At 51.5% G+C, this 10,898-nt stretch overlaps 1 long non-coding RNA gene across 1 annotated transcript; it reads left to right on the top strand.

The window, feature by feature from the left end:
- The first annotated feature begins 1,140 nt into the window (after positions 1–1,140).
- LOC134481208 (uncharacterized) lies at positions 1,141–9,785 on the top strand. The gene is made up of 2 exons (XR_010056577.1): positions 1,141–9,209; positions 9,444–9,785. It is a non-coding gene; the product is annotated as an uncharacterized LOC134481208 (long non-coding RNA).
- Positions 9,786–10,898: the final 1,113 nt, after the last annotated feature.

The following is a 10,898-nucleotide window of genomic DNA, read 5'->3' as shown; positions in this document are numbered from 1 at the left end:
GCGCTCCCTTGGGGCAGCTCCGCCGTGGCCCCATCTGATTGAAATCCAGGCCCAGCAAACACTCCACATGGGAAAGTGGCTGCTCGGAACCCGGAATAAATAACACCTCGGGCAGGAGGCACAAATCCGCCGCTAATTATGGCATATCCTGATTAAATGGGGTGCGTAAATAAATACTGCGGCAGGAAGATGAATCGGCTAGCAAGGCCTCCGAGGCTGGCAGGGCTCTGAGCTCCTCTTACCCACTTTGCCCTGGTAAGGTCAAAGGATGCCGCTGTGGTTCAGCTAAGTGTGGGCCTAGGGGGGCAACCTTTCTGCTCTGGGGGCCTCAGTTGTCAAGCAGAGCCTTAGCCACTCTCTGGTCTGTGACTTTGTGCGGTAACAAGGGTTCTGGCGCCTGGCGGTGTTGATAGCCTCACCGTGACTCAGTTTCCCCATCGGTAAACTAGGTAAGTGGAGATTCCTGCATCGCACACAGTGCGTAGCTCCGCAGAAGGCAGGTTCAACCGATGAAGCCCATACAAGCCCGGCGAGCTGTCGTTCACAGTAAAGGCACACTTTACTGTCCCAAGGGAGGCCACGCTTCCCACCACTGCCCCGCAGCTCCCCTGAGACCTCTGTGTTTGCCAGCACAGGTCCTATCTTGTCATTTCCCAAGAACAGTCCCAATAGCAGCGAGGGGGAGGGGCTATCATTCTGGAAAAGTTTAAATCAATTAACTCCCTTCCAGAAAACAGGCTGGGAACAGTAATGGGGAAGTAATGACTTTTCTCCACAGGATCAGATGACAAAGACCAGGGCCTGGCAAGGTGGCAGAGCAGCTGGCTTGGTTTCCAATGGCCAGTGTGGCCCTGGATGAGTCTCCGTCCCATTCTAAGCCTTGGTTCCCCAGGGAGCAGGCTTGAGGCAGCTTGGGACTGGCTTCTGGATAGCTAGCCTCCTGTCTCTCCCCACCTCCTTGGCCACAGCAGGCATCATTAATGGGTTGTAGAATCATTCTCACCCAGCCTAATCCAAGCCAACACTCAGCATTGCCTCCCAGTGGGTCCAGTTAGCACACGGGGGTTACGTTCCCCTCCCCTCAGTCATGAGGCTGATATTCACCAATAGGGTTAGTTCTGCCCATCGTGGCATTGCTAATGGTCCTTATTGATAATGGTTCTTATTGATAATGGTCCTTAAGACTCACTGAGTGCTATCTGTGGGCCAAGCACTGTGAAAGCTTTCATTCATAAAATCAATGCATCGTGACTGCCAGGCCGGGCAGTTACCATTCAAGCTATCTTATTTTAGACAGAGAGGGAGAGGCTCAAGGTCACACAGCTAATAGATGACAAGTCCAGGACTCAAACCCTTGAAGCAGACCAGAGCAGGACAGAGACCCTCCTCTTGTCATGTGAAAGCTAGGGAAGAGGTCACCATCACTGTCTCACCCTGCTGAGTTCTCTGCCAAACGGAACACAGGTTATCAGTTGGCACCATGACCAGCCTCATTTTAACCGAGGCTCTGAGAGGTGACAGACCTGGCCAGAGTCTCGTGGCTGACTCTCTGGGATAGAGTGATGCCCTTCTGCTGTGTGCTGTGGGCCCCGTGGACAGGAAGGATGACTAGGGTGACTATCTATCTTGGCAGCTCTAGAGAGGCTCCTGTGCCAGGATGGAGGAGAGAAGAGCAAGCAACTTGGAGCCTGGCTCTCCGGATACGCCGGGCTCTGTCACCAGCCCTCCCTCCAGGGTGCTTCAGGCAAGTATCACCTAAGACCGGGTACACTGCAGCCAAAATGGAGGATTCTGGCAGGTGTGTGTGTATGGGGGCCATTGGGAGAGATCTACATGGTATCTGATGATCCCCAGGGTCATGTCTCTCAGAGAACCTACAGGAGCCACAGCTGGTTTGAATATCCTCACTCTTCTTTGCTTTGGGCCTCAGTTCCCTTCTTATCAAAATAATGATTGGTTTTTGTTGGTTGGTTGGTTAGTTAGTTGGTAAGTTGGTTGGTTGGCTGGCTGATTTATTGGTTGGTTAGTTAGTTGGTTGGTTGATTGGTTGGTTAGTTGGTTGGTTAGTTGACTGGGTGATTGGTTGGTTGGTTGGTTAGTTGGTTGGTTAGTTGACTGGGTGATTAGTTGGTTGTTTGGTTAGTTGATTGGTTGGTTAGTTGGTTGGTTGGTTGGCTAGTTGGCTGACTGGTTGGTTGTTTGGTTGGTTAGTTGGTTGGTTAGTTGACTGGCTGATAAGGTGGTTGTTTGGTTAGTTGATGGGTTGGTTAGTTCGTTGGTTGGTTGGTTGGCTGGTTGGTTGGCTGGTTAGTTGGTTGGTTGGTCAGTTGGTTGGTTGGTTAGTTGGTTGGTTGGTTGGCTAGTTGGCTGACTGGTTGGTTGTTTGGTTGGTTAGTTGGTTGGTTAGTTGACTGGCTGATAAGGTGGTTGTTTGGTTAGTTGATGGGTTGGTTAGTTCGTTGGTTGGTTGGTTGGCTGGTTGGTTGGCTGGTTAGTTGGTTGGTTGGTCAGTTGGTTGGTTGGTTAGTTGGTTGGTTGGTTGGCTAGTTGACTGACTGGTTGGTTGTTTGGTTGGTTAGTTGGTTGGTTAGTTGACTGGCTGATAAGGTGGTTGTTTGGTTAGTTGATGGGTTGGTTAGTTCGTTGGTTGGTTGGCTGGTTGGTTGACTGGTTAGTTGGTTGGTTGGTTGGTTGAGACAGGGTCTCAGGTAGCACGGTCTAGCCTCAAGCTCACAATGCAGCCAAGGATGACCTTGGATTTGTGGTCTTCCTGTTTACATGTGCTGGGATTCCCGGCACATGCCACCATGTCCAGCAGATATACTGAGGGGCCTTGAACCCAGGACTTCATGTGTGTTGGTAAACACTCCACTGATGGAGCCTCATCCCCACTGGGTGTGCTTGCAGAAGACCTGAGTTTAGTTCCCAGCACCCACATGGCGGCTGACAACCTGGGAACTCCAGTTCCCAGAGATCTGACGCCCTCTTCTGGCCACTACAGGCACTGCACCCATGAGCCACAAATGCTAATAATATATTAAAACAAAAATAAATTTAAAAAAAAATCACAGCCAGGTGGTGGTGACGCATGCCTTTAATCCCAGCATTTGGAAGGCAGAGGCAGGTGGATCTCTGTGAGTTTGAGGCCAGCCTGGTCTACAGAGTGAGGACTACTCAGAGAAACATTGTCAAAAAAAAAAACCAAAACAAAACAAAAACAAAAAACAAAGGGGAAAAAATCAAATGCCAAGTCCTGTGATGAACTTGAACATGTTTTTTGAGGCAGCCGGTAGGGGAAGAACTTCTGTGGACCCCAAATGCCATCTCTTCGGTCACCCCCTACCTAGCCCTGCCCTCCCTCAAGGCATCTTTCTAAAATTCTAATGTTCGAAGAAAGAATCTGGAAGTGCAAGCTTTGCTCATTCCTTCCAAGCGTTTTGTCATGAAAATGTTTAAACACACAGGGAAATCAAAAGACATTTACAATGACCCTGGACCCTGCCATTAATATTTTACTGCCTCCGCCTTCTCAAATGAGGGTGCCTTGGAAGCTCAGGAAGTGATGTGCCGGGGTGTGTGGTACTGACAACGCCGGCTACCTCTGTGGATGGACCCCGTGGCTTCCAGACTTTACTGGATCACTGGTGGGCACTTGGACAGCTTTCTTCCACCGTCATTTAGGGATGCGAGTGCCTTCTTTTGCCCCATCCTGCCACACCCTGCTACCTGCCTTGAAGTAGACAGGAAATAAGACAGAGAAGCCAGCTACCCCATGCCCTGCGCTTACTCAAGGTCGCTGGCGGGAGGTGCTCACTTGGCCATCCTAGAAAAGAAATAGCTGAGCAGTGCTCCGGGTGGGCATTCCACCCCGAGGGGCCTGGTTTTCAGCAACCAGTTTGCTGTCTCTGCCCACATCCGCTGTGGTTGGGTCCCCTAACGTACCACGCCCCTCCCCGTGTCCAATCAGAAGGGGAACTGGCCGGCTGTCCTGAGGAGTTTAACATTGTTCTACATACATGTGTTGAGTGCTTACTGTATACCTGGGCTGCACCCCGAAGTGGATCTGAACACTTCAGAGAAAAGGAAAATGGTGAGCTTCTTTCTTAAGTTCACCCTTTCAAACGGAAAGCGGTGAGATTTCCTAGCTTGCAAAAGTGGGCGGAGCTAAGATTAGAAAACTGGGAAAAGGGTCAGTAGGTCATCTCAAACTGATTTTGTTTTCTTAAGAATTATGTTTAATTGTGAGTGTGTGTTTGTGGGGGGGAGGGTGTAGGTAGGTGTTAGATCCACTCAGGTTAGGGTTAAAGGCAGTCGCAAGCTTCCGGGCGTGGGTGGCTAGAAATGAACACAGACCTTCTATAAGAGCAGTGTGTGCTCCTAACCACTAAGCCATCTCTTCAACCCTGTTTGCTTTTTGTTTTTGTTTTATTCCCCAGAGTCAGGGTCTCATAGTGTAAACCGTGCTGGCCTGGAAATCATGATCCTCCTGCCTCAGTTTCCTGGGTGCTGAGATTACACATGTGCCCATGTCCAGCTTTGAAAACTTTGTATTGGCACCTTCTGTGGGTCTAGCCCAATCCCAAAGCTCTTGCAAGAGCCTTCTACTAGATTTAATGATGTCACCGCCCACAGTGATTTCGAGGTTCCCTACGTTCACACAGGCAATGGCTGAGCTGAGACCTGAGTGCTAACATTGCTCCTCACTCCTAGGGTTCTGCCCTCCTCTTTCTTATGAGCCCCCTTGAGGCTGACACTGGGTTTTGTTTTTATGTAATTGTTTGCCTACGTAGGTCTCAGCAGTACGCTGCCTACATGCGTCTGCGCAGTACGTACTCATGCCCCTGCGGCTCACAAAAGCCAGGAGAGGCAGTCAGATCCTCTAGAACTGGAGCTACGGACAGTTGTGAGCTGCCACATGGGTGCTGGGAATTGAACCAGGTCCTCTGGAGGAGCAGCGAGCTTTTAACTGCCAAGCCATCACAACAGCCCCTCTGACCACTTTATATATGCATCCTTTGGATTTTTTTCCCCACGGGACTCTAGCTTCGTGAGAACAGAAGGCTAAGCAGAGGCTCGGAGAAATGGAGTGACTGACCCAAGATCAAACAGCAAGTTTGGGCTCACATCCTGGTTTGTCAGACTCCCAGTAGAATACAGGTTGGTGTCGGTGGTTTTTACGGCCTGGCACCAACGCAGTAGAAATGTTTTCAGGGTGACAGAAGGCCTTCTCCCTTAACCGGACACACACACCACATTTTAAAGCAATAGAAAGTGTCTCTGAACAATAATGGTTTACCAAACAGCTTAGCAGAGCCCCTCACAACTGGAGCCCAGCCAGAGAGGGGCAAGGGAGGGAGGCTCTCGGGAGTACTCTGGGTCTGAGCCCTGAGTTGGGGTTCCCCCGCAGGGACTGGGCAGGAAGGGACTGGCCTATCGACAACGGGAACAGCGAAAGGTCCAATCAATGCTATCTCTCCGGGCCATGCCTGGCCAGACATTGATTTCTAACACTGTTGTTAACTCCCTGTTTATGTAACGCCTGAACTTTGCACAACCGAACATTTAATGTGCAGAGAGGGCCCGTTGCCATGAAAACCAAGCTCCACGGACAGCCGGGACGCGGCCCTATCCCTGTTTTATTGGCCTGCACAGAATGTATTTTAACCTTGATAAGTCAATAACTTTTTATACAAAAGGAAATCTGCCAGGAGGGCTTAGGACCCACTGGCCTCTCCCGGTCAGAGGGGAGGCACAGCAGCTGGCTTTAATCCCTTGAAAATCTCTCTGCCACTCACAGGCCTAGCCTGCAGACACCAGCGCCTAGCTGGGGGGTTGGGGCAGGGACCACCCTCACTTCCAGCCTCTCTCTGGTAACTGAAGCCTCCTGCAAAGTTGGAAAGGCTGATTGGAAAGAGAAACCCAGGGATGCTCAAATTCCAGCTCCACCTTTCCATGACCTTGAGCAAGGCCAAGGTCACCAAAATCCACACCTGTAACCCAACCAGTGGGTTTTCTCCATGACTTGTGCCAGGTTTACAGATTAAAAAAAAAAAAAAATCAGAAGTATGGGGGTGGGGGAGTGGCTGGTCACAGCGACCCCAATCGGCAGGGAATGTCATTGTCACGTGTATTTTACAATAAGACCTGTGCCCGTTTGTTCTTCTCATTATTGTCTTGGGATGGGCCAAGGCTGAGGGCAATACCCCCAATTTCCAGCTGTGCAAACTGAGGCCCAGGGAAATTGGCTATCTCATACAGGAATCTACAAGAGGGTTGTTCTTCTAGACTTTTCAGTGCCAAGCCCTGTGCGCTTCCAAATTCAGAAACTTAACCACAGGAATAACACACACACACACACACACACACACACACACACACACACCCCTTAGCTGCCAGTTCTTGGACTCAGCAGACATCACTAGTCAAAGACAGCACAGCGCTTTACCTCCTGAGCCTGCCTCAGAACTCTCTTCAAGACAGAGCTGGGTTCCAAATGGAACTGTATGACTCCGAAGGGCTCTGTGTTCAAGTTCTACTCTGTCCCAAATTTGCTGTGTGACCCTGGGCAGGTGCTTTCCCCTCTCTGGAAGTGAACCATGGTGATGTAATATGGGAACACTCCAGGCTCTGGGATTCCCAGAGAGTTCTCGCATCTGGAAGGAACCCCCCATGAAACCTGACTTCTAACTCTGCCCTCTTCTCAGAGCCCCTGAGCCTTTTCCAACTCCAGCAAATACTGACCCAGGGCATCTGGATGAGGCAAACAATGAACAAGGCCACCCGCAGGGGCTCTGACAGATGATTGCTGGGTAGGGAAGGCAACTGCTGACAGGGAATATCTTGGTTTCTTTTCTGTTGTGATTGACAAACGCAACCTGGTTCCACTCCATCCATTAGAAAGGAGAGAGATAAGCTCTTGCTGGTGAGAACCCAGATTGCTTCTACTCATCTTAATACAATCCCAGATCCCCTGTCCAGGGAATGGTGACACCCACAGTGGGCACCTCTTCCCCCTCAACATAATCAAGGCAATCCCCCAACAAACACATCCGCAGGCCAACCTGATCTCCTTCATCCCTCCCCGAAACCCCTCTCCCTGGTGGTTAAGATCCTATCAAGGTGACATCTAAAAGTAGCCAACGCAGCGGGTAGGAGATGGTGTCTGGACAAGGAGGCAAATGTTTGAGCTGGGGCTTGAACTACACTAAACCAGAGGTGCAAAGAGCCTCTTGGGGGGAGGTGGGGGAGGTGCAGACTCTGCCAAGCTGAGTGGGCAAAGGTGTGGCAGACAGGAAAGAACCACAGGGGTGGGCTGTGGTGGGGGATCAACTAGGAGTCCATCCCTGAGGCAGCCTGAGCCTCTCTTCATTACAGCCTGTAGTTTGCCCTGGTCTCTACCCCATCCCTTCTGCCTGCCCACCCCCCTCCCCAAGATGCTCCATGTCCTGGGGGGTGGGGCAGGTGAGTGACAAGGTTACCAGGGTTCCCTCCCTCCCCTTTTCTCCCCGAGAAGCATAAAGAGCTCTTTCTTTTCTGCTTATTAATAGCTCTGATTAAATTATCTCTGAAAAACCTACATGGTGTGCACCAATGGGGGCTCGGCTCCCTCCCGGCTCTGGCCTAGATTAGAACAACCAGGCCAGGTAAGGCGACTGGGGGAGGTGGGGTGGGAGGCTGAGGCCGCCTGCTCCCCTGCCAGCACCCAGGCTCCGTGTTGAACGCTCAGCCCTGGCCCAGCCTCTGACTCACTGGACCTTTCTGAGCTCCCCAAATGGAAAGCAAGCAGGGAGGGCGAGGTCTTTGCATCAGCCTCCTGTCCCCTGCCAAGGCCCCCTCACCTTTCCCTTCAGCTATGTATCCCCCAGGGCTCACAGGGGTCCATCAGTGGCCAGCAGGGTGTCACTGGGGGCAGCACCTGCTGCAGGTGCTCCTTCTTCCCAGGGTACCCTGCATCAACCCTGTTTGCTCCTGTCTGTCACAGGGGATCCTCCTGGTTCCCTGGGACAGTTGTTAGAATTCGCTGAATATGTGAAGGAGCCTCAAGCAATGGAAGAGACAACCCCCCCCTTCCCGTAATGAGAGCAGAACTAACCTCACACATCATGAATTTCACCTCACAAGGGGGGGGTGCTGAGGCACAGAGGAACTGGATCACATGGAGGCACACCCCTCATCAGTCTGTTTCCACTCCCCCCTCTTCACGTTCATCCTCTATCAGAAAATAGAGCCCCCCTTTAATCCCAGCAGCTGTAGGGGGCAGGGGTAGAGAGACAGGTAGATCCTTGAGAGTTCAGGGCTAACCTGGTCTGAATTTAGGAGTCCCAGGCCTGCCAGAATTCACATTGACCTTGTCTGGAAAAAGGGGGGTGGGGTGGGAAATAGATTTCACATTTTTCAGGAGAGGAGGTAGACGGTTTGCTTTATGAGCAGCCTGGGCTAGATAGCAAAAACTATGTAAAAGAAAAAAGAAAAAAAAAATCTGAACCACCTCATTCATTAATAAGACGGTGCCAGGACCTGTGCCAGGGAGCCGTGGAGCGCCTCAAGCTTAGGGAAACAGACGACTATCAGATTAGACATAGCACGAGGTTCCCAGGCCTTGCTTCATGGTAAGTGGGAGTCTGGGTGGCTTCCCAGAGGAGGAGACTTACTACCTGCAATCTGAAGGAGGAACAAGAGTTGACTACCTGGAGGGAGGTCCCTCTAGGTAAAGGGGACAGCACGTGCAAAGGCCCTGGGGTGGTAAGAGGATGTGCATGCACTTCAGCAAGACTGGTATGTAGGGTCTTGTAGGGATGGTGGTGGTGGTGGGGTGAGGTAACTCCTAGTCCCCAGTGTTCAGGAGCTGGCTGGCCTGGAGGTAACCAAGGGCTGTGACAAAGGAATTTTAGCATAGTCTCTAACCAGATCATGTTAGTATTGGACAGAATGTTGAGCAAAAGCCAGGACTATGAGGGAGGGTGGTTGTGAATGTGTGAAGTGGAAACTTACGTTTTTTTGTTTGTTTGTTTGTTTTTTGGAAAGTCATTTGGATGGTGTTTTGCTGGGGCAAACATATGAGGGAACGTTTCGTTGAAGCGGACACAGGTGTGAAAGGCTAAGGCAGACTCGTGAAGGAACGTTTCGTGGAAGCAGACACAGGAGAGGGGATGTTCTGCTGAAGCAAGCACATGAAAGAACACATGATGGATTCTTCAGTAACAGCACAGGTGTGTTGGTCTGCCTTACATTGTGTAGCTGAGCTGCTTTTGTTGGGGCTCCATAGAGAGAAATGCACCAGAAACACTCTTGTGGTGTGGTTTCCTGCCGCTTCTGAGGACTCAGGCTAAGGCAAGACAAGTAAGGACGTGCGATGTTTGGAGGGTATAAATAGGACTTGGGTACAGCTAGCTGTGAAACACTTGTTGGTGTCCGGTCTTCACTGACTTTTGCTTCCCTGACAGAGGCACAGCCAAGAACTTTTCCTGGTCCCTTCTTGTCTCTCCTGCTGACTTGGGCAGAGGCTGAGGCCTGGCTGTGTCTGCTAGGTCTGCTAACCCAACTCTACCCAACTGGACTGCTGCTATATCCGTGAAGTGTTTGCGAGTGGACCCAGCTGCCGCTGCTGACCTGGGAACTGAACCGCTGATTTCCAGACAACACAGACAGGAGTTGTTCCAAAGAACCTTTCTCAACAGGTCCCCTTCCCTCGTATCCTTTCTTTTCTACTACCTCTGGTGGCTGGTGGGCTACAAGGGAGGTGAAAGCATTTAAGAACAGTCATTAAAAATAAGGCTTGAAATAAAGTTTTGAATGTGTATTTGGAGTCATACATAAAAGAAAGACCCAAGCAGAGCATCTTCCGGGCCTTCAACTGCTTACAAGACGTCTCTACTAACACAGCTGCCTCCGAGCCCGCTGCCCCCCCCCCCAGAACCCATCATTAGCACCTCACCAACTCCCTGACCTTTAGAGACAGACATCCCCCCATCAGATCTCACCCCTAGCTGCCCTTCCTCCCACCCCCAGGCCAACCACACCGTTTTGGAATCATGCCAGGTCCGTAGGAAGCAATTGACCCACATTGGGAGAAGTTGACAGGGAAATGGGCCCAGAAATGTGCATCCAGGTCGCACACTGTCAATCCGGAGGCTGCCCAGGGATGCAATAAACCAAGGTGGAGGGCTCTGGTAGGGTTCCAGTTCCATCAGTGGGTGACCTTGGGCAAGTCTAGCAGCCCTCTTCCCACACAAGATGTGGGTAGTAATTCTATCCTCACGGTCGTTGGTACAGGGTTCTCTGTGAAGGTGAAAGGACTCTGAACCGTGAACAGCACAAGAATAAGGCCCGACATCAGAGAATCTCAGGCTCTGGAGATGGCTGTATTTAGCTTGACCCACACTGTTCACCTTAGCCCCACCCCCCAACCCCAGCCTTCTCTTTTCCTAGACTTGTCATCGTCTCCTACTCTGTTCCGGGCTTGAATATGGTCTCCCCACCTGTCCTTGCCCTGGGTCCTGCCAGCGAGTCGCCTGGGCAACTGGCCCTGACGTCAGGGCGGCTCTGGCAGCTGGCCCAGTGGGGAAGCAGCTGGCAGCTGATCGTGTTTCCAGGTAAATCCCCACCCCCACCCACAATCCAGGAGCAGGGAGAGGCCGGGTGGAAGGACAGGCAGCCGCTGAGAAATACAGCAGGTACAGAGGCAGTCCGGAGCTGCCGGAAGTGCTCCTTTCACAGTGCTGATGCGAGACACGAAACAGGGCCAGCTTCTGCCCCAGATAAGGAGTGCGCGGCCTAGTTGGGCCTGCCCTGGAGCCCTTGCCAGTGCTTTTCCCAGGTTCTAGTTAGAGGTTGGTTGGCTCCTGAAAGTAGGCTAAAACCTGACTGACTGTAGTCCACACAAAACCCTGGATACGCTC

The sequence above is a fragment of the Rattus norvegicus genome, chromosome 12 (genome assembly GCF_036323735.1).
Source record: "Rattus norvegicus strain BN/NHsdMcwi chromosome 12, GRCr8, whole genome shotgun sequence".
In the NCBI taxonomy this organism is placed as follows: Eukaryota; Metazoa; Chordata; class Mammalia; order Rodentia; family Muridae; genus Rattus; species Rattus norvegicus.
The sequence above is the reverse complement of the archived record's forward strand: the minus strand, read 5'-3'. Positions and strand labels throughout refer to the sequence as shown.